We start from the raw sequence: 18,962 nt of genomic DNA on the forward strand, positions 1-18,962 counted from the left end.
AGCGTCTCTAGAGAGAAGGAATGGGTGACATTTCGGGTTGAGACGCTTCTTCAGACTAGGGTCAGGGAAAAGGGAAATGAGAGATATAAACGGTGATGTAATAATAATAATAATAATGGATGGGATTTATATAGCGCCTTTCTAATACTCAAGGCGCTTTACATCGCATTATTCATTCACTCCTCAGTCACACTCGGTGGTGGTATGCTACTTCTGTAGCCACAGCTGCCCTGGGGCAGACTGACGGAAGCGTGGCTGCCAATCTGCGCCTACAGCCCCTCCGACCACCACCAATCACTCACACACATTCACACACAGGCAAAGGTGGGTGAAATGTCTTGCCCAAGGACACAACGACAGTATGCACTCCAAGCGGGATTCGAACCGGCTACCTTCCGGTTGCCAGCCGAACACTTAGCCCATTGTGCCATCTGTCGTCCCAATGTAGAGAGATATAGAATATACAGATGGTCAAGATCAGACTTTTAGTAATACAGATATACTAGACCAAGTGCAGACCCGTTGGGTCTGCTCCCCCAACGCAGCCGTTCCCTACCCGTAGCCCCCATGGGAGACGTGGTCCTCCAACTCAAGCGGCTCAGGAATCAGCAGTGATTTTTAAATGGCGTCTTTGAGGCGAGATGCGGGCGCCAGCAGCCGTTATGGTCGCTGGCCAGCAGGAGACGACAAAATGAGTGAGTGGGGGGGGGGGGGGGGGGAAAGGATTTTATTAAAAATGTGTACATAAACACGACAAAATTTAATGAGGAGTGGATACTTGGAATGAAAAGTGAAATCTCTACTGAAATGGAAAAAAAGTCGGCGTTTCTGGGTCTGACGTTGGCGTAGCAACGAATCAAAGGCTGGCAGCCACAAGTCAGAAACACACACAGCCAGCAGCCACACAGTTTTAATATTATATAGATAGATATAGATATATATAGATAGATATATGTGTGTATATATACACACACTGAAATTTATTTCTGTTTATTATATTGTTTACAGAGCAGTATGTTTACATATTCTGTTGTGCTGCTACAAGTAAGATATCACTGTTCTGCCTGGGACATATGACAATGAAACACTCTTGACTCTTGCTTTTCTGGAGCTATGACTCAAGAAGCTTGTCTGCAATTTATTCCCATGATCATCCCAGTTTTATCCTAAAAGTGCCATCCCTTCTCCCCACCCTCACTGCAGATCCTTTTGCCTCATCCTCGTTCTGACAAGGAGACCACAACTGGAAATATTTACTCTGTTCATCTTCACACAGATGCGGCCTGAGCCGTGGATTTTTTTCCACCATTTTCTGTTCGCTTGCGGCAAATATTGTCTCCTGTGTTGTAAAGTGCGTGGGAGTGCCTTGAACCTCGGAGATGCTGTCTAAATACAAATCTACACGGATCGCCTGATCTGACTTCCAATGTCTGCAGGTAGAATCTTCCAACTTTTTTCATTTAAAATGACAATTCCTCAGGTTGTGGTTTCAGCCGAGCTTTGGTCCCTGATCCATGAGTCACATGGACCATAGAGGCATCTTTACTTACACAGTGACATTAAATTATATTTCAGGCTTATTTGAAATCAAGATTGCACTGAGCTACACGGGCCAGGGGAACACCGAAGCAAGCCATAACACAACAGGCGGCACAGTGGAGCATGTATTTACTTGTATTGTCCTGTATCTGTATAATGTGGATGGCTCGATTGTAATCACGTATTGTCTTTTCGCTGACTGGACAGCCAACAAATGTTTTTCACTGTACCTCGGTACACGTGACAATAAACTAAACTCAACTCAGTTCAGTAAAGTATTGCCATACCTCAACACAATTTTGTACAAATGGCATGGATATAGTCCACTGAGCCCGCATTCATGAGTAGGGCGGTATGATGGCGCAGCGGAAGAGTTGCTGCCTTCCAGCGCCAGGGACCCGGGTTCGATCCTGACCTCAGGTGTTGTATGTACAGAGTTTGTACGTTCTCCCCGTGACTGCCTGTGGTTTCCTCCCACGCTCCAAAGGCATAAAGGATTGCAGGTTAATTGGCCTCTGTAAATTGGAAATTGCCCTTGGGATAGTGCTAGAGTAGGTGGTGATCGCTGATCAGCGTATACTCGGTGGAACGAAGGACCTGCTTCCACGCTCTGTCTCTAGTCTAAAGTCTGAGGCTGTCAAATCATGGCACCATTTTCCGTCCAGTCTGTACGCTTGGTCTAGAGTGGCGTCATGATCCAGACGAGCCCCATGCTGCTGCAGGGCCTCCAGCCGTCGCCTCTATCCTATCTGGACTGTCGTTCCTCTCCTCGCCCAGCCACCTTCAGCTGTTGTGGGTGCCTCCCGCAGCTGATTTTGAGAGCACGCTCTTACCGGCCCTTGTTCTTGAATCCGGCGTCGCCCACTCCGTCCATCCTCCTTTCTGGTTCCCTGGTCCTCGGAGGATGAGCAGTGGCCAGGCCTACTTGTCCATTCTTCATAGCACAGGAGGATGCACTTCGGCCCATCTTGTCTATGCCAGCTCCTGGTGGAACAACCAGCGTAGCAGACCAGTGGCAGAGCTGCTGGCTTACAGCACCAGAGACCCGGGTTCGATCCTGACTACAGGTGCTGTTTGTATCTAGCTTGTACTTTCCCCTGTGACCGCGTTGGTTTCCTCCGGGTGCTCTGGTTTCCTCGTACACTCCAAAGTTGTGCAGGTTTGTGGATTAATTGGCTTTGGTAGAATTGTAAATTGTCACGAGTGTGTAGGATAGAGTTAGTGTACGGGGTGATCGCTGGTTGGCACAGACTCGGTGGGCTGAAGGGCCTGTTTCTGCACTGTATCTCTAAAATCTAAAGTGCCTCGTTCTATTCCTTTTATCTTTCCACTCAGCTCTGAGAGTGATTCTCTCTCACAATTGTCTGCCCAATTTTGTCTCTGATTGATTGATATTTTATTACCACATGTGACATTCCACAGTGAAATTCTTTGTTTTGCAAACCATAATCCAAAAAGTATCCAAATATCCGCCACGTTCAGCGCGCCATCAGAGTTACAAAATATTCAAGGCAGAGGAGTGTTTGTAGGGTTAACCTCAAATTTGAGAATTCAGTGTTCATACCGCTGGGTTGTAACCGACCGACGCAGAATGTGAGGTGCTGTTCCTCCAATTAGCATGTGGCCTCACTCTAGTAATGGAGGAGGCCCAGGACAGAAAGCTCAGTGTGGGAGTAGAAAGGGTCTTTAAAGTGGTTAGCAAACGGGAGATTCAGTTGGTCTTGCCGACTTCATTTTAGACTCTACTAGATCCAGAACCAGGGGCCACAGTTTAAGAATAAGGGGTAAGCCATTTAGAACGGAGATGAGGAAATAATTTTTCACACAGAGTTGTGAGTCTGTGGAATTCTCTGCCTCAGAGGGATGTGGAGGCCGGTTCTCTGGATGCTTACAAGAGAGAGTTAGGTAGAGCTCTTAAAGATAGCGGCGTCAAGGGATATGGAGACAAGGCTGGAACGGGGTACTGATTGTGGATGATCAGCCATGATCACATTAAATGGCGGTGCTGGCTCAAAGGGCCGAATGACCAACCTCTGCACCTATTGTCTATTGTCTATTGTCTATTTAGACTTTAGAGATGCAACGTGGAAACGGGCCCTTCAGCCCACCGAGTCCGCGCCGACCAGCAATCACTCCGTACACTCACACGAACCTCGAGAATTGGGACAATTCACAATTTTATCAAAGCCAATTAACCTACAAACCTGTACGTCTTTGGAGATTGGGAGGAGACCAGCCCGGAGAAAACCCACGCAGGCATAAACTCCAAATAGACAGCAACCGTAGTCAGGATCGATCCCGGGTCTCTGGCGCTGTAAGGCAGCAACTCTACCGCTGCGCCACAGTGCCGCCCTACTCTTTAATGTGGTCTCATGGACCATGTCTATGCTCTTTGTACAAAATTGTGCTTAGGTATAGCAATACTTTACTGGTCGCAGAGTCTACATTTTGTCTCGCCAAGATAGGAATGTATCACCTCACTGGTTTAACATTAAGTTTTGTTTAATTATATTCCTGCGTATTATCTTGAGATATGTCACCGGGTTAAGGGTGATGCATAATGCAATTTGTGGTGCGTCTGTTTTTAACAACTCCATTTTCAGTTGCATTGAAACTCGCACATTTTAAAGGCATTTCTAATCACAGGCAGCCGATACTCACTTCAGAGTTAATACAGTTAGTTGCAAGTCTGGCTGATTTCCTGAAAGGGTGGGATTTTATTGAGTCCCTGGAGATTTGCACTCCTTGCTTCTCTCAGCTGCATTTAATCTGTGTGATTTGCAAAACTCTCGCTTCATATGTCTGATTAGCAAAATGCAAGATGTTAGCCGTGTCTCTGTGCCTAACACCGCACCTCTCCTATGTCAGGAGGTTGCAGCCCGAAGGCCCATTGTGCATGTCACCCAAACTCGGCGCATCAGTACTGTCTGAGTCCCAGTGTTTCAGAGGAGTTTATATGTTCATAAATCATAGGAGCAGAATTAGGCCATTTGGCCACCGAGTCTACTCCACCATTCAATCGTGGATGATCTATCTTTCCCTCTCAACCCCATTCTCCTGCTTTCTCCCCATAACCTTTGACACCCTTACTAATCAAGAACATATCAATCTCTGCTTTAAAAAATAACAAACAAGGGCGGTACGGTGGCGCAGCGGTAGAGTTGCTGCCTTACAACACCATAGACCCCGGTTCAATCCTGACTACAGGCGCTGTCTGTACGGAGTTTGTGCATTTTTCCCTGGGAATGCATGGGCTTTCTTCAGGTGCTCTGGATTCCTTCCACACATGCTGTATCTATAAAGTAAACAATGATGGCCTCTACAGCCATCTGTGGGAATGAATTCCTCAGATTCACCACCTACTGGCTACTGGAATTCCTCAGATTCACCACCTACTGGCTACTGAAATTCCTCATCTCCATTCCAAATTTACGTTCTTTTACTCTGAGGCTGTGCCCTCTGGCCCTAGACTCTCCCACTGGTGGAAACATCATCTCCACGTCCACTTTATCCAGGCCTTTCACTATCCAGTAAGTTTCAACAAAGCTTACCTTCATCCTTCTAAATTCCAGCGAATGCAGGCACAGAGCCTCATCATACGTTAACCCAATTATGCCCAGGATCATTCTCAGAGGTATGGAGCTGCCTATGAGTATGCTGAGTATTAACTAGGTGGAGGTGTCAGAGAGAGAGAGAAAGCAAGGGTTACTTGAAGTTAGGGAAATCAATATTCATATCGCTGATTTGTAAGCTGCTCAAGTCTTTTGTACTATTGAGTTGAATGTACAGAATGTACATGTTAAACTAGATGGAGAAACAAAGATCTGGAGATACTGGTTTATACTAAAGTGTTGGAGTAACTTAGCAGGCCAGGCAGCACCAATGGAGATGGTGGGTGGGAGATTGCAACCTTCACGTGGTCCACCCTGTTTCGACGAATGCAATCAGCCTGGCATGCACAAACAGAAGATCAAACAGAACAAGTTGTCTTACAACTTTAGGCTGTGCACCCCATACGCAAGAAGAGGAAGACTGGAGAAAAAGGACAGGTGACGTTTGGGGTCGGGACCCTTCTTCAGAAACAAAGATCGACACAAATTTCTGGAGCAACTCAGAGGGTCAGGCAGAATCTCTGGAGAAAACGAATGGGTGACGTTTTGGATTGAATCACATCTGCAGAAACTCCACACTCAGACAGTACCCAAGGTCAGGATCGAACCCGGGTCTCTGGCGTTGTGAGGCAGTGACTCTACCAGTTGCGCCACTGTGTGAACCATCCATCGTTAGTTGCTGGGCTTGTCTCATCGCTCAGTGCTGGATATGTCCCCTTCCATTTTCTTTTAAACAGCAGAAAACAGCCATGTAAAAAAAATGTGACCACTGGGTGGGGTGAAAGCACTGAAATCTCTCTGCACCTTCAACAGAAACAAAAAATGCCTTTGTTGCCTCTCTCGTCTTATCCTCCTCAGTAATCCTGCGCTGATCGGATTAGTTGTGAATGTCCTCCCTTAGAAAAAGCTGATGACTAGGGCACAGGTCTACCTGGCCTTGAATTAATATCTCTACACTGGAAGTGCACTGAAGGGCCTCGACCAAAACGTCACCCATTGCTTCTCTCCGGAGATGCTGCTTGTCCCGCTGAAATTATCCAGCATTTTGTGTCTATCTTCGATGTAAACCAGCGTCAGCAGTTTATTCCTACACATTGAGGTTGGGTGGTCATGTTGCAGTTATATAAGACGTGGGTGAGGCCACATTTAGAGTATTTCGAATCTTCCACACTGACCTTTCTGTCCTGGACTCCTCCACTGTAGGAGTGAGGCCACACGCAAATTGAAGGAAAGCACTTCATATTGTGCTTGGGCAGCTTACAACCCAGCGGTATGAATATTGATTTCTCCAACTTCTAGTAACCCTTGCATCCCCTCTCTCTCTGTCCCTCCCCCACCCTAGTTGTCGTATTAGTTTCACTGTCATCCCGATGACTTTCACTGTTTGTATCACTTGTTATCACCTTCTCCACAGCCAACAATCGACCATTGACAATAGGTGCCAAATGGCCTCCTCCTGCACCTAATGTCTATTGTCTATTGTGGGCTCCACCTTTCCTTGATCATCATTGCTTTTTGCATGTCTTTCATTCATTTGTTCCATGTACCTTCTATATTTCTCATTTCCCTCTCCCCTGACTCTCCCCTAAAGAATGGTTTCATCCCGAAATGTCACCTGTTTCTTTTCGCCAGAGATGCTGCCTGACTCGCTGAGTTTCATCAACTTTTCATAAGTAAGTAAGTAAGTAAGTATATAGCACGTTTAAATCAACTCGTGTTGAAACCAAAGTGCTTTACATAGAAGAAATAATTAAGTTTCCGTACATCCATATAAAAATAAAAATGACACAACACATTATAGAATTTAACATGAACGTCCCCCCACAACAGAATCAACATTTTCCACTGTGGGAAAAGGCATCAGAAAGTTAATTCCTCTTCCTCTGTGATCACCCGAGGTCGGGGCCTATTTGTGGCCTCCGCGGCCAGTCCGATGTTTTCAGGCCCTCTTGCCGGGAAGATGGAACTCCGGCGTCAGGTGAACACTCCTCAGCGGCTTGGAATGTCTGGAGCGGCCGCTTCCTCCCCGGAAACCGCGGCTCCCGAAGTCCTCAGGCCGCGCTGGTTGGAGCTCCGACTCTGACGATCTCGGATCCCAGGCTCCGCGGTGTTTTAAATCCAGCGCCGCCCACGGCTGGACACTCGCAGCCACAGCTCCTCAGATGTTGGAGTCGGCGGTCACAGCATTCCGGAGCTTACCGCACGGCGACCTGGTAAGGCATCGCCCGCTCCGTGATGGTGTCCCAGCGCTGTGCCGCCACCGAAGCTGTAGTCCCGGCCGATCCTGACAGGAAGCGCCGCTTCAGTCGATGGCAGGCCTCGAGGAAGGGGCGAAGAAGCAGCTCGGAGGGAAGCCGCATCTCCGACCAGGTAGGGACTAGGAAATAAAGTTTCCCCCTTCCTCTCCCCCACCCACTACATAAAAGAAGACCTCCAATAGACATTTTGTTTTAACAGGACTAAAAATTAAAAAGGGTGAAAGGACAGACTGCAGGCAGAGCAGAGCAGCCATACACAACGGCGCCCCACTCCTGCAGTCCGCCATCTACCATTTAGGTGTCTATCTGTAGAGTGTAGAGTTCAGTTCCGGTCACCATGTTATAGGAAAGATGTTGTCAAGCTGAAAAGTTGTGCAGAGAAGATTTACGAGGACCTTGCCAGGATTCGAGGGCCTGCGCTAAAGGGTGAGGTTGAGCAGGCTAGGACTCTATTCCTTGGAGCAGAGGAGGAATGAGGGGTGGTCTAATGGAAGTGTACAAAATCATCAGGTAGACACAGATTTTCTTGCCCAGAGTAGGGGAATCAAGAACCTGAGAACATAGGTTTAAGGTGAGGGGAGAAAGTTTAAATAGGAATCTGAGGGAACTTTTTCACACAAAGGGTGGTGGGTGTATGGAACGCGCTGGTGGGTGAGGCAGGTACTATCGCAACATTTAAGAAACACTAGACTAAGTGGGACCCGTTGGGTCCTTGTCACATGGGAGGTATGGTCTCCCAGCGCAATCTGTTCCTCCAACACAATATTCCACCACTCACCCGTAGCTCCCAACTGCGCAGGCACGGCTCATTTCCCCTCATCCCCAGTACTCCCTCCCCCACCTCTTCACCCTCCCTCTTCTTTCCCCCACTCCTCCTCCAATCCCTCCCTCACCTCTCCCTCCCTCTCCTTTCCCCTACCATCAGTTACTCACTCCCTCCCTCCATAACTCCTCTCCCCTCCCTTCCCCCCCTCTATCCCTCCATCCCCACTCCTCACCTCCCACTATCCCCCCACTATCCCTCCTTACCTCCCCCATTCCCTACTTCCCCCACTCTTCTCCCTCTATTCCCCCTCCTCCCCCACCCTCCCTTCTCACCTCCCCCACTTTCCCCTCGCTCCGTTCCTATCCCCTCCTCTCCCTCAATCCCCCCACTCTCCCTCTTCACCTCCCCAGGTTCTCGAGGATGCCGCTCCTTTCCCTCCTTGCATGCCGGAGCAGCGGCTGCCTTGGGCCGCCACGGCTGCGGGTAGGAATGCGCGCTGATCGGTGGACACCGGCAGGGAGGCCGGCGCGGCCAGTGACTGACAGCGAGGGCCGGCCAATCAGTGCGGCGATGGTGCAGGAATGGGGCAGCGCCGTCCCAGCCGTGTCTGACAGGACAGGAGAGATTTTTAAACCTTAATAACTTTTAAAATATACCACTGATTGGAAAAAAAATTGGCACATTTGCAGCGCAGGACAACGGTGAGTAAGATGGTGAAAAATCGTAGTGCTATCCCGTAACATTTTTGCGCAAATTTAAAAACAAGGCAAACGGAAGATAATAAGATGAGAGTTTTCATTATGTATAGATAGATAGAAGATAGACAGATTTAGACAGGTTTTGGATAGGACAGGTTTTGGATATGGGCCAAATGCAGGCATGTGGGACCAGTAAATGGATATGTTGGTCAGTGTGGCCTGTTTCCATGCTGTATGACTATGACTCTATAAGTGGTTATAAACTTGAAAAATAAACATCGGCAGGGATGTGGATAACGAAACACCGGTGAGAGGTGATATGAGTGATTGTGATCCACATTTCATTGGCCGTAAGGCTGTTGGAAGTAGATCTGATCCTCCTCGGATGTAGATCAGGAATCCCTTAGATCAAGAGAGAGGACCACTCCATTGATGTCACTAAAGATAGATTACTATTACAGGGAGATGGTGATCAAATAAGATTGGTGGGCAGCACATTTGTTCAACAGGTGCCTCACCACTCCAGAGACCTGGGTTCAATCCTGACCACAGGGACTGTCTGTTTATGGAATTTGCACATTTTCCATATGATCCCATGGGTTTCCTCTGGCATCTAGTCTCATATAGCATGGAAACAGGCCCTTCGGCCTCACGCCCACACTGGCCAACATGTGCCATCTACACTAGCACCACCTCCTGCATTTGGCCCATATCCCTCTAAACCTGTCCTAACCATTTACATGTCTAAATGTTTCTTAAACGTTGTGATAATCCCTGCCTCAACTACCTCCTCCGGCAGCTCGTTCTGTACACCCACCACCCTTTGTGTGAAAATGTTACCCCTCAGATCAAACTGGGAACTTCATATTCAGGGTTATACATCCTATAGAAAGGACAGGCAGGTGGGCAGAGGTGGGGGGATAGCTCTGCTGGTGAGGGATGGAATTCAGTCCCTTGCAAGGGAAGACATAGGGACTGACGAGGTAGAGTCACTGTGGATTGAGTTGAGGAATTGTAAAGGCAAGGAGACACTAATTGACCCCCAATTAGTAGCCCGGATATAGGGTGTAAGTTGCAGCAGGAGTTAAAACTGGCATGTAACAAAGATAATGCCACTGTGGTGATGGGAGATTTCAATATGCAGGTAGACTGGGAAAATCAGGTTGGTTCAGGACCTCAAGAAAGAGAGTTTGTAGAATGCCTCTGAGATGGATTCTTAGAGCAGCTTGTAATGGAGCCGACCAGAGAAAAAGCAATTCTGGATTTAGTGTTGTCCAATGAACCAGATATGATAAGAGAACTCAAGGTAAAGGAACCGCTTGGAGGTAGTGATCATAATATGATTAGTTTTAATCTGCAATTTGATAAAGAGAAGGTTAAATCGGAAGTGTCAGTGATGCAGTTGAACAAAGGGGACTATGAAGCCATGAGAGAGGAGCTGGCCAAGGTAGACTGGAAAGGGATCCTAGCAGGAATGACGGTGGAACAGCAATTGCAGGAATTTCTGGGCATAATCTGGAAGACGCAGGATCATTTCATTCCAAAAAGGAAGAAAGATTTTAAGGGGAGTAGGAGGCAACCGTGGCTGACAAGAGAAGTTAGGGATAGAATAAAACTAAAAGAAAAGATGTATAACACAGCAAAGAGTAGCCGGAAGCCAAAGGATTGGGAAACTTTCATAGGACAACAGAAGGAAACAAAACGGGCAATACGGGCTGAAAAGTTGAAGTACGAAGGGAAGCTGGCCAGGAATATAAAGAAGGACAGTAAAAGCTTCTTTAGATATGTTAAGGGAAAAAGAGTAGCAAAGTCAAATGTGGGTCCCTTGAAGGCAGACCCGGGTGAAATTATTATGGGTAACAAGGAAATGGCAGAAGAGTTGAATAGGTACTTCGGATCTGTCCACTAACGAAGACACAAACAATCTCCCAGATGTACTGAAGGACAGAGGATCTAAGGGGGTAGAGGAACTGAAATAAATTTTCATTAGGTGAGAAATAGTATTGGGTAGGCTAATGGGACTGTAGAATGATAAATCCCCTGGACCTCATGGTCTGCATCCCGGGGTCCTCAGGGAGGTGGCTCCAGAAATAATGGACGCATTGGTGGTTATTTTCCAATGTTCGATCGATTCAGGATCAGTTCCTGTGGATTGGAGGATAGCTAATGTTATCACACATTTCAAGAAAGGAGTGAGAGAGAAAACGGGGAATTACAGACCAGTTAGCCTGACTTCGGTGGTGGGAAAGATGCTGGAGTCAATTATTAAAGAGGTAATAATGGGGCATTTGGATAGCAGTAAAAGGATTAGTCCAAGTCAACATGGATTTATGAAAGGGAAATCATGCTTGACTAATCTTCTGGAATTTTTTGAGGATGTGACAAGTAAAATGGATGAAGGGGTGCCAGTGGATGTAGTGTATCTAGACTTTCAGAAAGCCTTTGATAAGGTCCCACACGGGAGACTGGTGACTAAAATTAGAGCACATGGTATTGGGGGTAGGGTGTTGAATGGATAGAAAATTGGTTGGCAGACAGGAAGCAAAGAGTAGGAGTGAACGGGTCCTTTTCATAATGGCAGGCAGTGGCGAGTGGAGTGTTGGGGTCGCAACTGTTTACCATTTATATTAATAATTTGGAAGAGGGAATTAGAAGCAACACTAACAAGTTTACGGATGACACAAAGCTGGGTGGCAGTGTGAACTGTGAAGAGGATGTTAGGAGGTTGCAGGGTGACCTGGACAGGTTGAGTGAGTGGGCAGATGCGTGGCAGATGCAGTATAATATAGATAAATGTGAGTTTATCCACTTTGGCGGCAAAAACAAGGGGGCAGGTTATTATCTCAATGGGGGTTAGGTTAGGCAAGGGGGAGGTGCAGCGAGACCTGGGTGTCCTTGTACACCGGTCACTGAAAGTTGGCGTGCATGTACAGCAGGCAGTGAAGAAAGCTAATGGAATGTTGGCCTTCATAACTAGAGGATTTCAGTATAGGAGTAAAGAGGTTCTTCTGCAGTTGTATAGGGCTCTGGTGAGACCATATCTGGAGTATTGTGTCCAGTTTTTGTCTCCTAATTTGAGGAAGGACATCCTTGTGATTGAGGCAGTGCAGTGTAGGTTCACGAGATTGATCCCTGGGATGGCGGGACTATCATATGAGGAAAGATTGAAAAGACTAGGCTTGTATTCACTGGAGTTCAGAAGGATGAGGGGGAATCTTATAGAAACATATAAAATTATAAAAGGGCTGGACAAGCTAGATGCAGGAAAATTTTTCCCAATGTGGGCGAGTCCAGAACCAGTGGCCACAGTCTTTGAGTAAATGGGAGGCCATTTAAGACTGAGGTGAGAAAAAACTTTTTCACCCAGAGAGTTGTGAATTTGTGGAATTCCCTGCCACAGAGGGCAGTGGAGGCCAAGTCACTGGATGGATTTAAGGGAGAGTTAGATAGAGCTCTAGGGGCTAGAGGAATCAAGGGATATGGGGGAGAAGGCAGGCACGGGTTATTGATTGGGGATGATCAGCCATGATCCCAATGAATGGCAGTGCTCGCTCAAAAGGCCGAATGGCCTCCTCCTGCACCAATTTTCTATGTTTCTATGTTTCTAAATGGCCTCTCTCCATGTGACAAATCAGTCACTTCAATCTGAAAATGATCGAAATGGATACAAAATAAAATTGGTAACCAACAAAGAATAGAAGGATAGACACAAAATGCTGGAGCGACTCAGAGGGACAGGCACCATCTCTGTACAGAAGAAATAGGTGACATTTCGGGTCGAGACACTTCTTCAGACTGAGGAAGGATCTTGACCCGAGACGCCACCCATTCCTTCTCTCCAGAGATGCTGCCTGGCCCGCTGAGTTACTCCAGCATTTTGTGTCTACCTTCAATAAAATGCCTTTGTTCTTTTATGTTTGAATAAATGCAACAGGGATATAGGAGGTCCGTACAATTCTCCAACTGCATGTCATTTGCTGATGTTATACAATGCAACTTGAAGTTACTAAAGAAACATTACATGACAAAGGCAAAATGCCCCGTATTAAGATGATGTATTTTCAGATATCAAGGATGCAATTTAAGTTTAGTTTATTGTCATGTGTACTAGGTACAGTGAAACGCTTTTGTTGCATGTTAGCCAGTCAGCGGATAGACAATACATGATTACAATCGAGTCATCCGCAGTATACAGATACATGATAAAGTGATCATCGTGAATAACGTTTCATGCAAGATAAAGTCTAGTAAAGTCCGATCAAAGATAGTCCGATGATGTCCAATGAGATAGATAGTAGCTCTGGACTGCTCTCTAATTGTTGGTAGGATGGTTCAGTTGCCTGATAATAGGTGAGAAGAAACTATCCCTGAATCTGGAGGTGTGCGCTTTCTGTACTTCTTGCCTGATCTGAGAGGGGAGAAGATGGAGTGTCCAGGGTGAGATTCGTCCTTGATTATGCCGAGGCAGCGTGAGGTGTAAATGGAGTCAATGGAAGAGAGGTTGGTTTCTGTGATGGCCTGGGCTGCGTCTACAATTCCCTGCAATTTCTTGCAGTCTTGGATGGAGCTGTTCCCAAACCATATTGTGATGCATCCTGCTAAAATTCTTTCTGTGATGCATCTGTAGAAGTTGGTGAGAGTTGTTCAGGACATGCCAAACCTCCTAAGCCTTCTAAGAAAGTTGGTGTGCTTTAGTTTCGTTTTTTAGTTTAGAGATACAGCGCGGAATCAGGCCCTTCGGCCCACTGGGTCCGAGCCGACCAGGGATCCCCGCACATTAACACTATCCTTCACCCACCAGGAACAATTTTTACATATACCAAGCCAATTAACCTACAAACCTGTATGTCTTTGGAGCGTGTGAGGAAACCGAAAATCTCGGAGAAAACCCACGGAGTTCATGGGGAGAATGTACAAACTCCATACAGACAGCACCCGTAGTCAGGATCGAACTGGGGTCTCCGGCGCTGCGCCACTGTGACCATTTCTTGGCCATTGTTTCAATATGGATGGTCCAGGAAAAGTTGCTGTTGATATTTACTCCTAGGGATTTGAAGCTTTCAACCATCTCTGCTTCAGCACCGCCAATGCAAACCATGGTATGTGTATCGCTTCACTTCCTGAAGTCGATCACTATCTCCTTTGTCTTGCTGACATTGGGAGAAAGATGGTTGAAAGGTAATTTCTGGAATCCATCCCTAAATTCTCCTGAAGATAGACCCAAAATGCTGGGGTAATTCAGCGGATTAGGCATCATCTCTAGAGAAAAGGAATAGGTGACATTTCGGGTTGAGACCCTTCTTCAGACTGAGAATCAGGGGAGAGGGAAACTAGAGGTATGAAAAGATACAGAACAAATCAGAGCTGGCACCGATGACCAAGAAAAGGAGGAGCACACAATGGTTCATTGTTGACTGTGGAGATGATAGTGAAGAGATACAAACGTTGAAACTAGCAGGGTGACCAGGGTAGGGGAGGGACAGAGAGAGAGGGGATGCAAGGGTTGTTACATGAAGTTGGAGAAATCAATATTCATACCGCTGGGTTGTAAGCTGCCCAAGCGAAATATGAGGTGCGGTTCCTCTAATTTGCTTGTTGGTCAGGATAGAAAGGTCAACATGAGAATGGGAGGGGGGAGTTAAAATGTTTGGCAACCAGGAGATCACGCAGGTCAAGGCAGACTGAGCGAAGGTGTGTAGCTTGGTATCGCCTATATAAAGGAGTCCATACAACGGATACAGTAGACAAGGTTTGCTCTTCTCCACATCTTGCTTCTTAAAATCTATTCCTTAACAAAAGTCTTAGTCATCCATCAATATTTTGCATGCTTTGGTCAAATTCTGCTTGACAATTCTCCTTTGTGGTGCGTTGGAGTGTTTTGTGCTGAATTGAAACAAGCTGCACATTCAAAAGATAGTTATCCGAGCAGCTTATGATAGATTGCTTCGCGGCACAGCTCCAGAAGACTAAATTGTGTTTCATGTGATATGAATTAGACTTAAAGGACCCTTTGCCAGACTGAATGTGTCATACCAAGCTAAACGCCCATGTCATGATGTGAGCTGCCATGACAACATCATCATTGCGCATCTCCAAGGTCAACCTTTGATGTTGTGCATTATATTGGCCAGGCATTGTCACCACTGACAACTGAACCCTTTGACTTCACCTAACCAGCCCCGAGGCCGATGTAGAATCTTCCCACTTCCACAGGCCCTGGGCAGCGGAGCTGTTTGTCCAGAGGAATCCATCTGTAAATAATTCACGGAGAAACACAGACAGAGACACACACACACAAATGCGCACGCACGCGCACACAAACACACACACACACACACACACACGCACACGCACACGCACACGCACACATGCACATGGAACTGCAGATGCTGGAATCCTGCATGGAACACCAAGTGCTGGAGTGGTTTCGTGACTCCGCGCGGTGGCAGAGGGCTCCTGGAGCCGCAGCACCTGGCAGATATTGATCAACCCGGCAGGGAACTGCTGAGAACAAAGAGGGTCCCAGTAGGGGGCTGCTGAGAACAATAAGGTGGGCGGGCCACAGAGAATGAAGAGGGTCCCAGTGGGGGAGGGGGGTGCTGAGAATGAATAGGGACTCAGCGGGGGAGGGGGGGCTGAGAACAAACAGGGACCCAGCGGGGGGGGCTGCAGCCACGTGTGGCAACAGGCCTGGTTCACTGCTGCGAGAAGAAAAGACTGTGTTAAGAACTTCTGAAACATTGTCAGCACCAGAAACAAGGTGACTCTTTGTGTACTGCCTGGGTGAAGTCTGCTGTATGATTTTACCGGACTCTATGCAAAACAAAGTACCTAAGTTCATATGACAATAAAGTATGATTGGCTCATTGAATCATTGAACCTGTAGAAGGCATGGACAGACGACTTTTCAGGTCGGGTTCCTTCTTCACAATGTAGTGACACAAGGCACGGTGGTGCTGCGGTAGAGTTGCTGCCTTACAGCGCCAGAGGCCCAGATTTGATTCTGACCATGGGTGCTTCTGTACAGAGTTTGTATGTTCTCCATGTGACTGTGGATTTTCTCGAGGCGCACCGGTTTCAAAGACGCACTGGTCTGTAGGTTAATTTGCTTGGGTAAAATTGTAAATTGTCCCTAGTGTGTAGGCGAGTGCTAGTGTACGGGGTGATCACTGGTCAATGTGGACTAGCTGGGCAAAAGCGGTTGTTTCGCGCTGTATCTCGAAAGTCTAAAGTAAAGGCATTCAGCAACTTCATCAGCGTGTCTCAACTTATATCCATAGGTTGGATACTTTATATTGACATGTTTATTTGGAATGAATTGCTGGCTATGAATGAGCATCAGCACATATTAATGTTTTTACCCCCAGAGTGCGGTAGGTGCCTGGAAACGTGCTGCCAGATGTCGTGGTGGAAGCAGAAACAATTGCTATGTTTAAAGAAGCTATGTTTTAATTAGGCCCATGGAAATATAGTGGTATGGAGGGATATGGATCTCATGCAGGCAGAGGAGATTAACTCATCTACTTGTTCGGCATGGACACTGCGGGCCGAAGTGCCAGTTCATGTATCATTCTACAAAAAAAAGACACAAAGTGCTGGAGTAACTCAGCGAGTCAGGCAGTATCTCTGGAGAACATGGATAGGTGAAGTTTCAAGCGGGACCCTTCCATGTTCCCCAGAGATGCTACCTCAGATGTGATCTGAGATAACAGCACTTTTTTTGTAAGCCAGCATGTGCAGTTCCTTGCGTTTTCTTGCACTATTCTCTATTTTCTCTGTAAGATGGGGGTGGATAACAGGAAACATTTCCCAATGGAGAGAGGTATCTAAGATGGCATAAGTTTAAGGAGAAGTAAAAGATGTAAAGGAGAAAGACGTATGATCTAGGGCAGTGCTTCTTAAACTATCTCAGTGTCATTCACCCTTGAGTCTTTATCATGAAATTTCATTCACCCTTGACTACATTTTCTTATGTTTTATGGTAATTTTTGTCTTATTCTCCCTTGTGTATAATTTTATATATAATTGATATTGTCACATGAGCAAAACACATAAATTAACTTATTTCTTAAGTGTTTATTCTATTGGACTTTTTGAACATCCTGAAAAATATGTAAAGAAAACTAGGAGTGAAAAAAAAGTTTAATTACCACTGGAGTTGGAAAATCATTCTATTCCAACGTCTAAACACAGGGCTTCAGCCCCATCCTACCCTTTCGGGCTTTGATTACTGCAGTTTTGTTTTCTTGGAAAACAAGCTAAAAAAACCCTGGTCTCCCCTAAAAGGTTAAATTACAGTAAATTTGGGAAAGATCCTGCTACTTTGAAATTAGAAAACCATATCAAATTTCCAGCTCCACTGCCATTAAAACCAATAAGAGCCTACTAACCACTTTAATGCCAATGCCTTTTAATCTCGATAAATTGTGATTCACCCTTCATTCACCCCTCTATTTTCATTCACCCCAAAATAATTTCATTCACCCTTGTGTGAACCATTCACCAGTTTAAGAAGCACTGATCCAGGGTATGAACTAGAGACCAGAGCTTACTCTTTATTGCCTTGGCCGCTGGAATGTTTAACAAACGTGTAATACTGCTGTGATCAGACATTGCAGTGCTGACAGACAATTCTTTCATGGAGACAGATATTGATGGCTTTGAATTTCCTTCCAGCGTTTTTCTCTATGGCGGTCCAGTGTTCACATAGCAGGCGAGTTAAAAAAAAACTAGAGTATTGAAACAAATAACTGCAGATACTGGTTAATACAAAAATGAGACAGAGTGCTGGAGTAACTGAAGAAACAAAGAACTGCAGATGCTGGTTAATACCAAAGATAAGCACAAAGTGCTGGAGTAACTCAATGGGTCAAGCAGCATCTCTGGATAATGTGATAGGTAAACATGGATGTACATGCATCACATTCTCCAGATATGCTGCCTGACCTGCTGAGCTACTCCAGCAGTAATAGACATAAAATGATGGAACAACTCAGCATGTCAGGCAACATCTCTGGAGAAAAAGGAAAAATAGATACCTATCCATGTTCTTTTGAGTGACCAGCCTGACCTGCTGTGTTACTCCAGCACTTTGTGTTGTTTTAAGGAAAAAGCTAGTTTAGCTTCTTGAGCTTGACCAGAGTCAAAGCTTTTGACTCTTCAGGGATTCATGATGGGAGCTAAGAGTCATGAGTGTTTTATTGCCTCGAATATATATGAGAGTATTTTATATATCTCAGATTCAAACAATGAAATCCTTATTTGCAGCAGCATGTACAGTTTTTCCACTGACTGGATAGCATGCAACAAAAAGCTTTTCACTGTACCTTGGTACACCTGACAGTAAACTAAACAAAACGAAACTAAAAGTATCTGTCTATCTTGCACTAAATATTGTACCCTTTAACCTTTATCTGTACACTGTGGATGGCTTGATTGTAATCATGTATAGTCTTTTTTGTGACTGGATAGCACGCAACAAAAAGCTTTTTACTATACCTTGGTACACGTGCCAAAAATAAACTGAACTGAACTAAATTAAACACACCAGATACGGAAATATAGTACTAGAAACACCACAAGAAACAGCAAAAAAAGTGTATAAAAATAACCAAACAGTAATTGTGCAAAGACAAGAACAGTGCTATGTAGTTCGGAGGGAGAAAGCAGACATAATGAAGTGTTACTCAACATAACCCCCCCCCCCCTTCAAATCTCCAGTGGAGCAGAAGGGGGAGGGGATGGGGGTGGTTACTCAGATTGTCTGTAACAAAGTCAAAGCATTGTGTTGTAAATATTCCTTGATCTCCCACAGAAAGAGGAGTTGTGGAAGAACACAGGCGGAGAATTTAATTAAAAGATGGAAGAAGTTTGAGCGGCTAAGTGGCCGACACAGCACAGAATGTAGAACAAAGAACAGTACAGCACACAAGAACAGTTCAGTTGCCTGATAACAGCTGGGTAGAAACTGGCCCTGAATCTGGAGGTGTGCGTTTTCACACTTCTATACCTCTTGCCTGAAGGGAGAGGGAAGAAGAGTGAGTGACCGGTGGGGGTGAGACTGGTCCTTTAATGCTTTACTCAAAGGGAT

The 18,962-nt window shown here is 45.9% G+C and overlaps 1 protein-coding gene across 3 annotated transcripts in view; it reads left to right on the plus strand.

Annotated features, from left to right (window-relative positions):
- LOC116972101 (cadherin-7-like) overlaps nt 1-18,962 on the plus strand; it is a 291,858-nt gene that overhangs the window by 88,930 nt on the left and 183,966 nt on the right. The window contains exon 2 of one of the 3 annotated variants that reach the window (XM_033019446.1): nt 1,204-1,436. The exons of 1 other annotated variant lie outside the window; for it this stretch is intronic. The gene's annotated coding sequence lies outside the window, so the exon portion shown is untranslated. The remainder of the gene's footprint in view (nt 1-1,203; nt 1,437-18,962) is intronic. One more of the 3 variants, XM_033019447.1, reaches the window with a different exon arrangement.

This window comes from Amblyraja radiata, chromosome 4 (genome assembly GCF_010909765.2).
Source record: "Amblyraja radiata isolate CabotCenter1 chromosome 4, sAmbRad1.1.pri, whole genome shotgun sequence".
In the NCBI taxonomy this organism is placed as follows: Eukaryota; Metazoa; Chordata; class Chondrichthyes; order Rajiformes; family Rajidae; genus Amblyraja; species Amblyraja radiata.